This window comes from Molossus molossus, unplaced genomic scaffold (assembly GCF_014108415.1).
Source record: "Molossus molossus isolate mMolMol1 unplaced genomic scaffold, mMolMol1.p scaffold_m16_p_1, whole genome shotgun sequence".
Lineage (NCBI taxonomy): Eukaryota > Metazoa > Chordata > Mammalia > Chiroptera > Molossidae > Molossus > Molossus molossus.
Window position 1 is genome coordinate 114,884,842 of NW_023425344.1, and position 18,864 is coordinate 114,903,705.

At 42.8% G+C, this 18,864-nt stretch overlaps 1 pseudogene; it reads left to right on the forward strand.

Moving 5' to 3' along the window:
• Window positions 1-629: 629 nt before the first annotated feature.
• Window positions 630-8,010, forward strand: LOC118636519 (annotated as a pseudogene).
• The last annotated feature ends 10,854 nt before the right edge of the window (window positions 8,011-18,864 follow it).

Consider the following 18,864-nt stretch of genomic DNA (forward strand, 5'->3'; position numbering starts at 1 on the left):
CTGAACTATCTAGATCAAAATTGGCAAGAGCTTGCCCATGTCCTGCATAAGTCAGACCATGTCTGCATTTTGGAGAAAAGCCAGACAATGGGACTCAAGATGGTGAAAACTCAAAGCTGTTTGACCCAAGAAAGGACAGAAGGAACTAGATATTATACATATAGTTTATTTTTGTTATTCACAGTAATTATTTTTAAAATGTCACCACTAACTCAGCAGACCATCACTGCTCCCAAGGGAAATACAGGGGTAGATTCCTGTGAATGTATGATCACATTTTTGTCAATAGATCAATGCAATAATGTGTTTCTGTTCATATTGTTGATTCATTAACATGAAACTCAGGGCCACAGCACTGTGAGTCATGACCAAACGAAGGTGGTCTTAACAGACATATTTTCTCTGGATGGCACATCACTGCCTTCGTGTGTTCAGAAACACTAGACAGCGCTTCAGCAGTAGGCTTGGGGGCCATTTTGAAAGAGCAAAATCAACAAAAAGCACAAAAGATGTGAGAAACGTCACAAAACGGTTATTTGTTTAAGGTATCAGCTGAACAAGAGCGATGCTTTGTTTGACCTCAGCTGGGATCCCGGGTGTTGACCAAGTCAATTTTTTTTGCCCTGCACATGTACCTGTCCATCAACGACCACAAAAGCACCACAAGTACTGATTTTGGAGTTATAAATAAATGTTAATAATTAGGTAAATCCCTACCTTGCAGATTAGGCAATTGCTTAAGTGATTTGAAAATTATGGGTTGAAACTAAGATCAGAACCAAGTCTATAGTAATGTTGATTGAACAAAGACTTCACTATTGGTACTTTTTAAAATAACTATTGATTAGTCCAAGTGGAGCGAGCGCTCTGAGTATTTGTGTGGTCGCGTCTCAGAGACAGGTGGCCCTTGCGGCGTGGCTGAGCAACGGACAGAAGCTCAGATTGCAGAATTCAAAGAAGCTTTTTCACTCTTTGACAGGGATGGTGATGGAACTATAACAACACAGGAAGTGGAGACGGTAATGAGGTCTCATGGGCAGAATCCCACAGAAGCAGAATTGTAGGATGTGATTAACAGTGGATGCTGATGGTAACTGTTGTAGCTCACTGTCCTTAGAATCCAACTTGTCTTTAAGCTGCCCTAATTAACAACCTCAGAGACAGCAAGATGAACAATGGGGAATATTATAGAGGGCTTTAGCCCCATAAAAATTAACTAGAGTTTGACCTTCACTGGGAATTTGAAAAGCAACATCCTTCAGGAAAGGGGAGGACAGAAACGGCCCCAAGGCCAGAGTGTCCTGCGTGCTCTGTAAAGAAACTGATAGGGAGAAACTGAAGCTCCCTTTACCCCATAAAACTGTAACTGTTCAACATGTGTGTATTGCACCTGACTGACCGCTGATATCTGTCTCGAATTTGTTAGTTTTTAAAACTTGGATAATGGAAAGAATAGCAGGACAGATGTATGCTGACCCAGTTCACCCAGTTCCCTTTCACCTCAGCTCCCTCCCACCTCCGTTCCCTCCTGCTTATCGCTAACTGCCTCCGCTTCTGTACAAGCAGCTTGCTTGCTCTGCTAAACTCTTGACTGACCCCTGCCCTATATAAGCAACCCTCCCCCTGAGCTCGGGGCTGCAGTTTTCCTCTGTGTAGGTTGGCTGCAGTCCCTGCGCAGGAAATAAAACATCCCCAAAAACTGAAAACTGGAGTCTGAGTGTGGTCGATCTGCTGGGTTACAACATTTGGAGGCCCCAGCGAGATCAGCCGCGAGGTCCCCCTTTTCAGTGGGGTCGACCTCCTCAGACTACGCGGAGGGCTGCCTCCTCGCCCTCCGCACCTACATTTGTTCTGGCTTTCGATTCAGCTAATTCGGACTAAGACTTCAGCCTCGAGGATTTCCCCTTCCATCTGTTTTCTGTTCAGTAGCTCCGGAGCGTTCTGGGATTGTTGCGGGCGGGACGCCGCTCAACCGCACTTCCCCCTCAGGGTCGGGACGCCGACTCCTGACCTGGGAAACCGGTGGGTTTCCATCTGTTCTGAAATTGGTACCAATCTGTTTTAATCTGGCACTTTTGGGTGCATCTGGCACTTTCGGGTGCAGGAAACCCGGTGGGTTTCCATCTGGCACTTTCGGGTGCGTCTGGCACTTTCGGGTGCAGGAAACCCGGTGGGTTTCCATCTGGCACTTTCGGGTGCATCTGGCACTTTCGGGTGCAGGAAACCCGGTGGGTTTCCATCTGGCACTTTCGAGTGCGTCTGGCACTTTCGGGTGCGTCTGTCCAAACCCATCTGGCATTTTCGGGTGCGTCTGTTCTGAAATTAGTATTTTGTGTTTTGACCGCGGTTGTCTGTCTATTTGTGTTCCGTGTTCTCTGCTGCTCTAACTGTTTTGCTTTCGGTAGGATGAGACAAGGACCGTCAACGCCCCGTACCCCCCTTGAATGCATTCTTGCTAACTTTTCTGACTTTTCCAGGAGATCCCAAGGCTACAGAACACCAGCCGATCCTGGGGTACTCCGGACCCTCTGTGAGTTGGAGTGGCCAACATTCCGAGTTAATTAGCCATCCGAAGGGTCTTTTGACTTGAGTCTTTTGTTTGCTGTGAGGTCCGTTATGTACGGGGTTCCCCACCCTGATCAAAGGTATACATTAATATTTGAATTAGAAATGTCAGTGTCCGGAGGTTCAAATGAAAGGAAAAAAGTTTTGTTAACAATGCCTCCGCCTGTCCTGAAGGACAGTTAACTCCTCCCAGCCCCCGAGGAAATTCTATCCCATCCTTCAGGACCCCCTTGAGGTATACAAAAATGTCAATTAAACTGAGTTTGCCTACTTTGGGTTCTTATTACAGAAAAGCTAGAAGATGAATTTAGATCTGTTAATGATCTATTGATTAAAAAATGTCTATTGAAAATATGAATATATTCGCTAATCAGAGGAATGTTAATTACTTGTACTTGTCAAAAAAAGAAAAAATATTCAATGTTTCTAAAAGTTAAAAGTTCAGATTAGGTTAAAAAGAAATTATATAGTTTTAATAAAGGAAAATATAAGATATAGAAATATATATATTTTTAAAATTGTTCTAAAACTGGTTATTTCTGACTAGATAAAAAGGTTTATGAAAGTTAAAAAATTTGTTAAGAGAAATCTTAGAAAGAAATTATAAATAAAATAAATTAATATAGACTTTATTTGGTTCTTTTTCAGCCTGTTAAAAGGGGAAAACATTTTTTTTCCCAATATTTGCCTGGAAGGCAAAAGTTATATATATTATTGAAATAGTTTTATGTTATGTTAATCAAGTACTTGATTCTTTAAAGAGCCATTTTTTTTTAAATCATAAGAACTGAAGTTTCACTGACCTATGTTTATGTTTAACATTTGTCATGGTCACTTTAAATAAATAAATAATTGAATACTATTTAATTATAATAATAATACTATATAATCTTTTGGTCAAATATGTTTGACAACCTTTCCAGGATTCGAATTTTAAGAAACTTTTTCTTGACCTGGAATTAGTTTTGAGTCATTCCAATAAGACCTGGAATTCCTCAAAGATTTATGTTCTCTCCTTATAAAAGGAAATCAAATCAGTGCAGATGGCTTAACTCAGTCTGTTTCCTCACTAAAAAATAGATAAGAGGACAACACACTCCAAATGCAAGAGCATATACACTACTAAGAGTGATTATTTGTTCACTTAGCAGATGCACAGATGCCTCTTATATGTGGATCTCTGCTAATGCTGTGGGTTATGCGAACAGTTCTCACTTTAAAGGGGCTTATAATATATTTTGTAAAGTCATGCTTGAATTATTTAAAGAAAGAACATAATTAAGCCCCAGAGGCCTAAAGATCAGGCTCTTTTTAGTTTAACTAAAAAAGTTTTTTTTCTTTCATAATGCGATAATGTACTCACATATAAATAGAAAAAATAAATAAATAAATCTGAGCTATAGTTACTATAGCATGAATAAAATTATATCTCTAATGTACTTGGGTCTCCACCTGAGAAGGGCTTTATGAAAAGAAAATTATAAAAATAATAAAGATTTAAGATTTATGAATGATGGAAAATAAAAATTGACATAAAGGAATAAAAAAAAAGATGATGATTCTTTGCCGCTTTCTCCTGCCTTGTCAGCAGAGCAGGCTTCTCTCAGAGCCTCAGTTGCTGTGTCCCCTATGTATAGGGGGACCCAATGTCTGAATAGATATAGATGTGTTGAGATGTACTAGCTTCTTTATGATGAGGTCTCAATGCCTCTCTGCAAGGCTTAATAATATTCTCACAGGCAAACTGTTTAACCATTGAAATGCCAGCCCGGGCTGCTCGTCCACAGTGGGTTTGACAGCAACTAGTTTCCAATAGGCTTCTCTGAACTTTAGGGATCCCAGGCATGGATACAAAATTCTCTTCGAGAGTTAAAAGAAAAACACTCTGCCCCATGTAAACAATGTTAAAACATTGCTCCCCTTTCCTGTGTCCTTTTGTAAACCTGGGGTCAGAGGAAATGTTCCCATTCCTCTGCCCACGGTAGGACCCAAATACTGTCGGGGGAAGGGCTTCCTTAGAACACTTTTCACTGTGTTTCCCTGTTAGGCCTATTGGCCCAATTGGCTGAATTAGCAAAGGTAGTAATAGCAGCCATAAGAGAAACAGGGCACATAGAATAGGGTCACCCTAGGAAGGGAAATATAAGGAAGGGTCAGGACCACAGGCCTAGGTCCCAGTTAGGAATAGAAAAGACAAAGACAAAGTCAGGTATAGAAAAACAAAATAAAATGCTGTACTTAATTTAGGAAAATGACAGGGCTAGGGCTCCTTCCAACTGAGCCCTCTGAAACCCAGAATAATACTTAATAATAGGGGATAAACTAGTTAGTTTCCTAATAGACATTGGTGCAGCAGACTCAGTCTTGACCGAACCAATGGGGCCCTAACCTATCCCTGGACTTCAAAGAGGACTATAGACCTTGGGAAAAATACTGTAACTCATTTGTTTCTGTTCCTGCCTGAGTGCCCATACCCCCTACTCGGACGTGATCTCCTCCAGAGATCATTTAATTGCTGGCCACTACCACTCCAGGCCAGCCCCATATCAAGTTCCCCAAGACGTTGGCCGTCAATCCTGCCAGCCTGCCTCCAGATGATGACCCGGAGTAACCTCTGCAGGATGTCCTGGAGGGAATCAACACTGCAGACGGCCACCCAGACCTCAGGGATGACCCACTGCCATCATCAGATGAGGTATTGTTCACGGACGGGAGCAACTATGTCCAGGAAGATATCAGGTATACCGGGGCAGCAATAGTAACTCTGGACCATGTCATTAAGTAGGGGAACTTCAGCCCGATGGACTGAACTCATAGCCCTAATCCAGGCTCTCTAATGAGACAAGGGGAAACCATGCTGCAAATAAGGAAGATCGACATGTGGCCCTAAAACCAGTGGGGACCTCTCCAGATATCAGTCACCATGCCAAACTCAAGTTCACCTCTGACTCCTACTTACACTGGGTCAGAAAATGACTTAACTGAGCAGAAACAAGTCATAAAGAAAATCAACGAATAATAGACACTGCCTGCTGGGAGATTGTTGGTCCCCGAGGCTCTAGGTCGGACTTTAGTCAACCAGCTGCACCAGCTTACCCTCTTAGGTTACACCAAGCTTACTGAACTCCTGGGAGGCAGATAATGTCCAATAAGGTCACAGGGAAAAGGAAAAGATAGAAGGAAGCAGGAATATATAGGTCTAAATGGGGAGGAAAAGAAAAAGGCTAGGGGATATGCAGACAGCAGATAGATTGAGCAACCTCTCAGGTTCATGTCAAGGGAGGGACTAGAAAAGTCACAGAGAGTCTATGTAAGTTGAAGAAGGATTATGCAGAGAAAATAAAAAGATAGGAAGAAGAAAGATAGGGGCATACATATTACAGGAAGACAGGACAGTGGAGGAATACTCAGGAAGGGAAGAAGATAAGACACTGAGAGGGGAGAACTTGCCCCTACTAATAGAATAACAGTCTAGGATGCAATAAAGGGAGTAACAGGTTTAGGCTACTCCTGACCCTTAGATCAGACAATGACCCTGCCTTGATAGCAAAGATATCACAGGATATCTCTAAGGGATTAAATATAAATTAGAAGCTCCATTGTGCTTACTGCCCACAGAGTTCCAGGCAGGTAGAGCGCATGAACAGGACCTTAAAGGAAACCTTAACCAAATTTACTTTAGAAACCGGTGAAAACTGGACCACTCTGTTCCCCTCGCCCTCTTACAGTTCTTACAGGCTCTGCAGTCTGCCCAGAAGGCCATCCATAAACACATCTGTGATGCCCTGCCTGTGCCCACCTCAGACTCTGTGCACCCTTTCCAGCCAGGGACTCGATGCAAATAAAGAAATTCACCATCCAAGGACTAACTCTGGCCTGGAAGGGACCATACACTGTCATCCTGCCTTCACCAACGGCTATCAAGGCCAACGGCATCCCAGTCTAGCTGCATCATTCCTGGTTGAAGGCAGAAAAAGCAGAATGAATGGTGCAGACCTCTCCCGATCCCTTAAAATGAGACTCTTACGTTTATCGGGACTCTAATTTTTCTGATTATAACTGTACAGGGGAATCTTTATAGATCTAGACCCCAGTAGAACTGGGTACTTAGAAATAAAACATTTTTAAAAAATCTTAAGAAATGTCAACCAGAAGAGGGTCTATATGCAGCCTTAGGTGAAACCTGCTATTTCTATGCCAACCATTCAGGTATAATCAGACAGAGCATCCAAATTCTAAGACAAAGAAACTAAGAGAAGGAGAACAGGTCTCCCATAATTAATATGAAAACTTATTTAATTAGTCACCATAGCTAACATCCCTGATTTCAGCTATAGCAGGGCCCCTACTGTTATTATTAATCTGAATAACTTATAAACCCATCCTAATTAATAGACTACTAGCCTTCATCAGAGAGAGAGTATAATCAATAAAACTTAGGGTCTTAACACAATCCAACTAGAGATTGTCTCCCCATGACAATTGTGAATCAATGGTTTGATCCACTCTCAAGAAAAGGGGGGAATGTTGTAGCTCACTGTCCTTAGAATCCAACTTGTCTTTGAGCTGCCCTAATTAACAACCTTAGAGACAGCAAGATGAACAATGGGGAATATTATAGAGGGCTTTAGCCCCATAAAAATTAACTAGAGTTTGACCTTCACTGGGAATTTGAAAAGCAACATCCTTCAAGAAAAGGGAGGACAGAAACGGCCCCAAGGCCAGAGTGTCCTGCATGCTCTGTGAAGAAACTGATAGGGAGAAACTGAAGCTCCCTTTACCCCATAAAATTGTAACTGTTCAACATGTGTGTATTGCACCTGACTGACCGCTGATATCCGTCTCGAATTTGTTAGTTTTTAAAACTTGGATAATGGAAAGAATAGCAGGACAGATGTATGCTGACCCAGTTCACCCAGTTCCCTTTCGCCTCAGCTCCCTCCCCCCTCCGTTCCCTCCTGCTGATCGCTAACTGCCTCCGCTTCTGTACAAGCAGCTTGCTTGCTCTGCTAAACTCTTGACTGACCCCTGCCCTATATAAGCAACCCTCCCCCTGAGCTCGGGGCTGCAGTTCTCCTCTGTGTAGGTTGGCTGCAGTCCCTGCGCAGGTAATAAAACATCCCCAAAAACTGAAAACTGGAGTCTGAGTGTGGTCGATCTCCTGGGTTACAACAGTAACGGCACAATTAACTTCCCAGAATTTCTGACAGTAATAGCAAGAAAAATGAAAGACATAGAGAAGAAGAAATTTGAGAAGCATTCTGGGTGTTTGATAAGGGTGGCAACGACTATATTGGTGCAGCAGAACTTCACTGTGTGATGACAAACCTTGGAGAGAATTTAACAGATGAAGAGGTTGAGGAAATGATCAGGGAAGCAGATATTGACGGTGATGGTCAAGTCAATTATGAAGAGTTTGTACAAATTGTTGTAACCCAGGAGATCGACCACACTCAGACTCCAGTTTTCAGTTTTGGGGGATGTTTTATTACCTGCGCAGGGACTGCAGCCAACCTACACAGAGGAGAACTGCAGCCCCGAGCTCAGGGGGAGGGTTGCTTATATAGGGCAGGGGTCAGTCAAGAGTTTAGCAGAGCAAGCAAGCTGCTTGTACAGAAGCAGAGGCAGTTAGCGATAAGCAGGAGGGAACGGAGGTGGGAGGGAGCTGAGGCGAAAGGGAACTGGGTAAACTGGGTCAGCATACATCTGTCCTGCTATTCTTTCCATTATCCAAGTTTTAAAAACTAACAAATTCGAGACGGATATCAGCGGTCAGTCAGGTGCAATACACACATGTTGAACAGTTACAATTTTATGGGGTAAAGGGAGCTTCAGTTTCTCCCTATCAGTTTCTTCACAGAGCATGCAGGACACTCTGGCCTTGGGGCCGTTTCTGTCCTCCCTTTTCCTGAAGGATGTTGCTTTTCAAATTCCCAGTGAAGGTCAAACTCTAGTTAATTTTTATGGGGCTAAAGCCCTCTATAACATTCCCCATTGTTCATCTTGCTGTCTCTGAAGTTGTTAATTAGGGCAGCTTAAAGACAAGTTGGATTCTAAGGACAGTGAGCTACAACACAAATGATGACAGCAAAGTGAAGACATTGTACAGAATGTGTTCGATTTCTTCTACAAAAGTGTTTATTTGCCTTTGTAACTTATCTGTAAAAAGGCTCCCCCTACTGACAAAAAAATATGCATGCATAGTAATTAGGGCTTCATTCCTCCGTGTTTTCTTCCCTTATCTTACTGTCATTGTCCTGAACCCTTATTTTAGAAAACTGATCGAGTAACATGTTGCAAGTGACTTACTCTGGATATATCTAAGCCATTCTGCACATCTAAACTTAGATGGAGTCGGCCAAATGAGGCAACATCTAGGTTATGCCTTTTTTTTAGTAGTTTTCTTTAGGAACTGTCAGCATATTGTTGAAATGTAGAGCTGTAACTCTGCATGGACTGTGGACAGTCAACAATATGTACTTAAAAACTGCACCATTGCCAAATGAGCATATTACCCAGGTACTCGCACACTATTTTTTGTACTGCTGGTCCTATACCAGAAACATTTTCTTTGATTGTTACTTGCTTTTTAAATTTTGTTTAGCCACTTAAAATCTGCTTATGGCACAATTTGCCTCAAATTTATTCCAAGTTGCATATTTGTTTTCCAATAAAAATATATTTTACCCAAAAAAATAAATTAAAAAAATAACTTTAGTGCCCTGACTGGTTTGGCTCAGCTTTTAGAGTGTCAGCCTGTGGATTGAAGTATCACGGGCTTGATTATGTTCAAGGACATACCTAGGTTGTAGGTTCGATTCCTAGCCCTGGTGAGGGTTGTGTGAGAGGCAACCAATCGATGGGTCTCTCTCACATCGATGTTTCTCTCTCCCTCCCTCCCACTCTTATCAGAAAAACAAACAAACAAAAAACAATGGAAAATATCCTCAGGTGAGGATTAATAAAATAACTTTATTAAGGTCTAAATTTTACACAGTAAAAGGCAAACATCTTAAGTGTACAGTTCAATAAATTTTGACATGTGTACACCCAAGTAACCACTGCCATAAGCAAGATAGAGGATCTGTCCATCACCCCAAAAGGTGCCTTGTGCCTCTTCCCAGTCAATCCACACTCCACGCCCCTGGCCATCAATGGTCTGTTTTCAGTCACTATAATTTAGATTTGTCTTTTCTAGAGTTTCATATAAATGGAAGTATACAAAATACACTCTTGTATCTAGCTTTGTTCACTTAGCATAATATTTTTTTTATCCTCACCTGAGGATATTTTTACATTTATCTTCATATAGAGCAGGAGGGAGAGAGGGTGGAAGAGAGAGAGAGAAACATCGATGTGAGAGAGACACATCGATTGGCTGCCACCCACATGACCCCAACCAGGGCCGGGGACAAACTGCCCTTAGCTGGAACCGAACCCATGTCTCTCTGGTCTGTGGGCCCATACTATAACCGCTGAGCCAAACCAGCCAGGGCCTTAGCATATTTTTTAAATACATCCGTGGTGTTGAATGTATCAGTAGTTCATTCTTTTTTTCTATCCTCACCCAAGACATTTTTGCATTCGTCTTCAGGCAGAGCGGGAGGGAGAGTTCATTCTTTTTAAAATTATTTTACTGTGTGGATATGCCCCCCAATGAATGTATTTGGGTTGGATTGTTTCCACTATGGGGCTGGTATGAGTAAAGCGGCTACCAATATTCAGGTATAAGTCTTTCTGTAAATATGTGATTTTTATTTTCCTCGGGTAAATAAGAGTAGGATTTCTGAGTCAGATGGTAAGTACATGGTTAGAGTTGTAAGAAACTGCTAAACTGTTTTCCAGTGTCCCATTTTACACACCCACTGGTAATGTATGAGAGGTACATTTCTTCCATCCTCACCAGTGTTTGATAGTGTCAATCATTTTCTTTTCCTTTTTTTTTGGTGGTTCGTGCCCCTAGCGGGAATCGAACACGGGACTCTCTGGTCCGCAGGCCAACACTCAACCGCTGAGCCAAACTGGCCAGGGCTCATTTTCACTTTAACCATTCTGATAGGTGTGTGGTAATATGAAGTTGTACTTTATTTATTTTTATTTTTATTTTTTTGCATTTATCTTCAGAAGGAGAGAGGAAGGGAGAGAGAAACATTGATGTGAGAGAGACACACTGAGTGGTTGCCACCCACATGACCCTAACGGGGCCGGGGACAAACTGCAACCAAGGTACAACGTGCCCTTAGCAGGAACTGAACCCGGGTCTCTCTGGTCGGCAGGCCGACGGTCTAACCTCTGAGCCAAACCAGTCGGGGCTGAAATTGTACTTTAATTTTAATTTCTCTCATGACTGTTGATACTGGGCATCTTCTCATGTTATTGGCTATTCATATATACTCTGATGAAATATCTATGTAAGTATTGGGAAGAGTAGGAATTCTTTCTATATCTGGAATACAAATGTTTTGCAGGTACATGATGGTGAACATTTGCTCCCAGTTTGTGGCTTGCTTTTTTTTTTAAACAGTGTCTTTCAAAAAGCAGTTTTGCTTTTTTAAAGTCCATTTGATCAGTTTCTTCTCTTTTGGTTCATGCATTTTGTATTCTAAGAAATCATTTCTCAGCCTGAAGGTCACAAAGATTTTCTTAAAGAACTTTTCATACAGTTTTAGCTTTCACTTTTTGGTCTGTGATCCATTTCAAGTTGTATAAGCTGTGAGGTGTAAGGGTTGTGGTTCATTGTTTTCTAAATGGATGTGTAGTTGTTATAGCACCACTCAGTGAAAAGGTTATAATTTCCCCTATTGAATTATTTTGATTTCTTTACCAGAAATTGGTTGACCATACATGTCAGGGTCGACTTCTAGACTCAGTATTAAATTAATGTATATATCAGACCTTCTGTCAGTATCACACTGTCTTACTACTGTAGCTATATATTAAGTCTGGGAATCAGGTAGTGTTAGTCCTCCAACTTTGTTCTTTTGAAATTTTGTTTTGGCAATACAAGGTCCTTTGCATTTCAATGTTAATTTTAGAATCAATTTGTTGATTTCTATTCCAAAAACCCTGCTGGAATTTTTATTAAATTGTGTTTAATCTATGGCTCAATTTGGGGGGAAATTAATATCTTAATATTAAGACTGAATATATTACACCTCCATTTATCTTAATGGAAATGTAATATATTCACATAGTCTGGATGTGAATGTGTACTATTGTAGTGGATGTGTACTATTAGAATGTATCCTGACATCTGTTGAAAAAAGAGAATAGTTTGTTCGTTTAGTAAATCGTGAAGAAGACGGGTGACGCCTTGTTTAAGGTCTTGTTTAATTTTTCTCCACAATGCTTAGTACAAATTGTATACGTGTTCTGTCATGTTTATTTCTAAATATTTCAGTTTTGATGATGTAAATGGTATTTTTTTTCCATTTTAATTTCTAATTATTACTTGCTAGTCTGTAGAAATACAATGCATTTTTGTCTATTAACCTTATATCCTAGGTTCATGCTAAACTTACATATTAGTTTAACAGCTTTTTGGGAGACTACTTAGGATGTTGCCAGTTGTTTCTCTGTGACTGTTTTATTCTTGTTCCCAATCTAAAGAGGAGATCATTTTCTTTCACCATTAATATCAAGGAAGTATTCTGAGTTAGCTCGAAAAGATCTATAAATAATAGTGTGGGTTTTGTCTGTCTTCCCATATATTCCCTGGAGTGATGTTATCAGTTGAGCATTAGTGGGCTTGACCTTGACAGGGGGCAGCCAATTCAAGTCCTGGGTTGAGTACATTTTCAGGGTGTGGTGCTGACTTTATTTTTACATAATTATCAATCATACCAAAACAACAGTAATGCCCAATCATGCATCATTCATGTACGTAGGGTTAGAGGTATAAGTCTTCTTCATGATTTACTAAAGGAACAAACTATTCTCTTTTTTCAACAGATGTCAGGATACAATCTAATAGTACACATCCACTTACAAAATATAAAATACCTTGCCCCTCAGTACCACAATTCTGCATTGGGTGCTTGATAAACAACCAAACTCGAGCCAATAAAAATCACAAGCTACTGTTCCCTGACCTCACTGCCTCATAATGAGGTTGCCAGTTTTATTGGGAAAAGTTTTCAATCTGGGGGTCTACACAATGAAGGATTCAGATGCACTAGTGTGCCACTTGAGATTCATTATTGGAGTGTGTAAAGTAGAAACTGTCTACATATTTTTTACCTCTGTTTTACATATTAAATTAGTGTTCTTATCAGGTATGTCCCCTCAAACATCGCCATTCCTGTAGGAGGCTTTTTATCTGAGAAAGCGTTGTGAAAACTGCTTGACTATAAATGAACTATACAGATTTTTTAATGGTAGAAAAATTGTTTTAATAGGTAAAGTAGGCATCAGTGGTCAAAAATGAATTTTGAGGTTTAAAAAATAAAAATGGAAAAACTATAGCTAGGTACTCAGATGTGCGCAGATAGCTTGAATATACTCAAGATTCAGGAATGGTGGTTTCCTTTGGGCGACCAGGGAAGGAATACTTTCTTTTTGTCCTTAGAATTTTTTAAACTTTGTATACATTCAAAATATTTTTAATTTTAAAAAAACAAAATAATGTGGAAAGTGGATAAACCTTTTAAAAAGTGTTAGCACATTGTAAGATCACAGAGTATACCAGAGTTACCACTTGTGAAATAGATCCTCTGTGTTTAACCAATTTGCTTCTGGACAAATCCCTTAAGAGCTTTCAAATTGTGGAAAACTTGCCAAAGAATTAGGACATAGTTGGTTGAAAATGAATTAGAAATTAAACACCCCAACCAAATGAAACGAATAAAAAGTATGTAACGCCCTGGCTGGTTTGGCTCAGCGGTTGGAGTGTCGGCCTGTGGACCAGAGAGTCCCCGGTTCCGCCCCCGCTAGGGGCACGTACAAAAAAAAAAAAAAAAGTATATAACAAGTTTTTAAAAACTTTAGAAATCATTCAGGGTCATGAAAATCTAAATAAAGGTACATGATATCAGTTGTAATATCTCCCCTGGAGTACACACAAAGAAAAATAAAAAAAAAAAAGTAGTGAATGAAAAATAATGTTTTCACCAGTCCATCCTTTGACAACTTTGTTTTCAGACACTTAACCTGAAATCAGTTAAAAGAATGTCCCAAAGACCACACTTTTGACAAGGTCAGTCTAAAAATATAGGTCGCTCCATTACTAATTTCCTATTGAACGTGGCTGCCCAGATTGCCGGTCTTGTTACCTTTGGCGTGCTTCCCCCTGCCCAGGAAATGACTGTGATTGGCCTTGATGAAGGAATTCTGGGTGGAATTTGAAAACTCAGAAGTATAATGGGGTCCTTGTTAAGGACAGGGGTAGAACGAGGTAATAGAATTCTTATTTCTGGCAGAAATAAGAGGCCTATTTGTGTCAGAATTTATCCAGAGCCAACATTCCAAGTGTGGGCATTAAAGAGGCAGTGACAGGCTGTTTTGTTCTTTTAAATTGGCAACACACCCAGAGCACTCTTGGGTTTTGACATCTGTATGGTCCCCGTGTTTCTTCCTGTAGACAGGGCAGGCCGTTTGCGCTCCCGGCTGTGGGGAACGAACTGAGTCAGAACGCCTTAGCCTCACCCACCTGGCGGCTGGCCTTCTTGCCAGAAGGTGTTTGGATGTGCTATGGTTACCTGTAACGGCCAGATTGTGGCTCCTGTTTCCTGGCTGCGGGGAGAGAACAATGCTTTGTCTCGTCTCTATTGCCCAAATGGGTGAATGAAAACACAGGACCGCCCTGGCCGATTTGGCTCAGCAGTTAGAGCGTCGGCCTGCGGTCCAGAGAGAGGTTCGGTTCCCGCTAAAGGGACGTACCTCGGTTTTAGTTTGTCCCCGGCCCTGGTTGGGCCCTGTGGAAGGCAGCCACTCCATGTGTCCCTTTCATGTTGATGTTTCTCTCTCCCTCTCTTCCTCTCTCTCTCCTTCCCACTTTATCGGAATGGGAAAATGTCCTTGCAGAAGAGGGAAGGGAAGGGAAGGGAAGGGAAGGGAAGGGAAGGGAAGGGAAGGGAAGGGAAGGGAAGGGAAGGGAAGGGAAGGGAAGGGAAGGGAAGGGAGGGAAGGGAAGGGAAGGGAAGGGAAGGGAAGGAAGGGAAGGGAAGGGAAGGGAAGGGAAGGGAAGGGAAGGGAAGGGAAGGGAAGGGAAGGGAAGGGAAGGAAGGGAAGGGAAGGGAAGGGAAGGGAAGGGAAAGGGAAGGGAAGGGAAGGGAAGGGAAGGGAAGGGAAGGGAAGGGAAGGGAAGGGAAGGGAAGGAAAAACATAGGCACCTATTGGGGTTATCAACCTAAAGAGCCAGGGATTAGATCTGGCCCTCAGGGCCTGGCATCCAGCCTCTGGCCAACCAAGAAAGCAGTTTCATGTGGGTAGAGAGCAAGCTCAGATCTGAGCTAGCAACCGGTGGAACCTGTTCTGGGGCTGTCACTGCCCATCTCTACTTGGCAGCGGAGCTGCAGTCAGGCATGTGTTGTTCCTACACTCCTGTTGTTGTAACCCAGGAGATCGAGCACACTCAGACTCAATTTTTCAGTTTTGGGGGATGTTTTATTACCTGCGCAGGGACTGCAGCCAACCTACACAGAGGAGAACTGCAGCCCCGAGCTCAGGGGGAGGGTTGCTTATATAGGGCAGGGGTCAGTCAAGAGTTTAGCAGAGCAAGCAAGCTGCTTGAACAGAAGCCCAGGCAGTTAGCGATCAGTAGGAGGGAAGGGGGGGGGGGGAGCTGAGGCGAAAGGGAACTGGGTGAACTGGGTCAGCATACATCTGTCCTGCTATTCATTCCATTATCCAAGTTTTAAAAACTAACAAATTCGAGACGGATATCAGCGGTCCGTCAGGTGCAATACACACATGTTGAACAGTTACAGTCTTATGGAGTAGAGGGAGCTTCAGTTTCTCCCTATCAGTTTCTTCACAGAGCATGCAGGACACTCTGGCCTTGGGGCCGTTTCTGTCCTCCCTTTTCCTGAAGGATGTTGCTTTTCAAATTCCCAGTGAAGGTCAAACTCTGGTTAATTTTTATGGGGCTAAAGCCGTCTATAACATTCCCCATTGTTCATCTGGCTGTCCCTGAGGTTGTTAATTAGGGCAGCTCAAAGACAAGTTGGATTCTAAGGACAGTGAGCTACAACACTGTTAGCAAGACTTTCTCACCTATGTGTGGGGTTAGATACTGTGAGGAGCCTCACCCCTAACAGCACAGATCTTGAGCCAGGGTATATACCTGGCCAGTTCGCTAAGGCTCCCTGTTCTGCCACTCTAGGGGGTGTGACAGGAAGCAGATGGGATCCCCGCATGCCTCTCCTGCCCGGTCATTTCAGGAGGAACGTGTCTGACCTTGGTTCTGCTCAGGCCCACTGACTTCCCCCATGCAGCTCAGAGCCTGGGGGGATGGACGGCGAACAGCAGAACTCCGGGCCTTTCTGTTCCTAGTCTATGCTTCAGCACTTTGAAATACTCCTTCCACCCAAATAATTTCAGTCTCGTCACATAATGTAAAAAAAGTAATGAAATATTGAGGAATCTGAAAAGTTTTCATTTTGCGGCAGTTTCTTCCACGGCCACTGCTCTGTAATGTACAGCTGGCTCCTGCTCCTCTCAGCCAAGGCTTTGAGGGAACAGCGGGTTTCTGAAGAGCTTTTCTGTGCGAACAGGCCCGGAGCAGCTGGGTGGCCTATGGCAAAAGATGACTTTTGTGGCTGAGGTGTGCCCCGTCACCTGGCGAGACCCGAGTGGAGAACTGAGCTGAAGGTGAGGTTTGCTGTCTGAGGAGACACCAAGAATACTGTATATTGCCGGGGTTCCCTGTCCGGACCCCATTTGTTTGGTTTAAGAAAGGATTGGCAAAGATGTTCAGTGATGGTAAGCACTTAACCTCTTCGAAGATAAATCTGATTTATCCAGTTTAATGTGTGTATGTTATGGCTCAGAATTTTATTTCCAGAAATCTGACTGAGAGAGGAATGGGTATATAAACTCCTGTGTGGAGTGAAGACACACACACACCCCACTGGGGCCATGTGATATGATTATAAGAAAGGGATCCTTGAGGGAAAACTTAGAAGCACAGACCATGCCCTGAGCACCCACTACCCCCCAGAGAAGTGTGCTGAAGCTGGGCACAGCTGCATCAGCTCCACCGTAGGAAGAGTTCCAGTAAAAGGACCCCATCCCGTCATGCTCTCTACGCTTAATAGAAACCATCATGGAACATGGTGACAATATAATGATACAACTATTTGGTTGAGGTAAAAGCTCACGTTAGGCCTTCTTAGAGGGAGCCTCCAGAGCTCAGCTGGTATCCACCTGTGTAGTGAAGTAGCTCCTTCTGTGCTACTGGGAATGGGGCTGCCCGGACCTATGTGATCACATATGACATTGCCATTGTAACAGATGAGAATATGTGTGTGCATATAAACAGAAAAAGTGAAAAGATACACACTAAATCCCTGGCAGGGCTCACCTCGGGTGGAACTGAAGAAGCACCAAGAAAGACTCCTTTTGTGTCTATACTGCTTACATTTGCTGCTCTGTGTAAAGAATATTCTAAGTGGTAAAATACAGTTTTCAGTTGAATATTCGGTGTACGTGTTTCCAAGCCTGAGGAAGCTGCATTACTTTCCCGGTGTCTTTTGGAAGCATTTTATCCAGTTTAGAACCCACAGACACCTAAGATATGGGTTGGTAACATAACTTTAGAGCAGATACATCTATGATCCCTAAAAGAGCATCATCAAAATAGTCTGGTGTCATGGCTCCCAATCTTGTCACGTTGGGCACATTTCACAAATCACATCATGTCACTGGAAAACTGGGCACTGCTGTCACTTGTGATGGGACTTGACTTGTGCCCTAAGCCTGGCTCCAGATTATGAATCTGGACTGCTGGGAGGAGAACGGCTCTTCTCTTCTGCCTGCCCTTGTAATGGTCAATGATGGGGTTAACCCAGTGCCCTTCCCCCCTTCCCAAGGACAGTGCAGTTCCTGCTTAGAGTCTGTGAGAAAATACAGTGCTAATCATATAGAAGGTGATTTTAAAAATGCATAATCCTTTTATTACTAGAATGTTTTAAAGATTTTATCAGTCTTTAAAAATTACTTTAGCCTGGCTGGTATGGCTCAGTGGTTGAGCATTGACCCATGCACCAAGAGGTCGCTGGTTCAATTCCTGGTCAGGGCACATGCTCAGGTTGTGGGCCCAGTCCCCAGTGAGGGACATGCAGGAGGCGGCTAATTGATTTTCTCTCTCATTGATGTTTCTATCTCTCTTTCCCTCTCCCTTCCTCTCTCTAAAGTCAATAAAGAAAAATTATTTTTATTTTATTTTTTTATCCTCACCCGAGGACATTTTTCCATTTTTTGTTCAGATAGAGTGGGAGGGAGAGAGGGGAAGAGAGAGAGAGAGAGAGAGAGAGAGAGAGAGAGAGAGAGAGACATTGATATGAAAGGGACACATCGAGTGGCTGCCACCTGCACGACCCAACCAGGGCCGGGGACAAACTGCAACTGAGGTACATGCCCTTAGCAGGAACAGAACCCGGGTCTCTCTGGACCACAGGCCGATGCTCTAACAGCTAAGCCAAACTGGCCAGGGCAAGAAAAGTTATTTTTTTTTAAATTACTTTAAAATACAGCATTTATTGCAAAGTGGCCTGATGTAATACATAACCCCACCTCTGGTAGAGTATTTTGCCACAATTGAGCAGCTTTTCCTGGAAGGAAAGTTGCCCTGTAGTGCCCTGGAAGCCCAACCTCAAAAGCAAGCTGGACTAGCGGGCCAGGGCCTATGTCATGGAGGAAGCAGAGGGCCCAGGGCTGGGGACAGGGAGGTGATCAAACGTGGATGCTTATTTTTCACCTGGGGTCTTCTTTATCCTCCAGGGTGCTGTGACTGGCAGAGGTGCCTGTGTGAGTTGTTCTGCATTCTCAGTGTGGAATTCCTGCAGGCAGTTGAGAGCAAGGATGGAAGTAGGAGAGATGCTGAGTCAGGGGCAGGAAGGCGGAGTGGTTGGGAGAGAAGAACGGGGCTAGCATTGAGTTGTGTCCCCACAAAAGATAAGCTGAAGTCCTAACCTTCTGTACCCGTGAATGTGACCTTGTTTGGAAATAGGGTCCTTGCAGATGTAATCAAGTGAAGATGAGGTTAGTAGGATGAACTCTAATTCAACGGGACTGGTGTCTGCATACAAAGAGGAGAAACACAGAAAGGCAGAGAGAGGGTGACGTGAAGAGGGGGAGAGG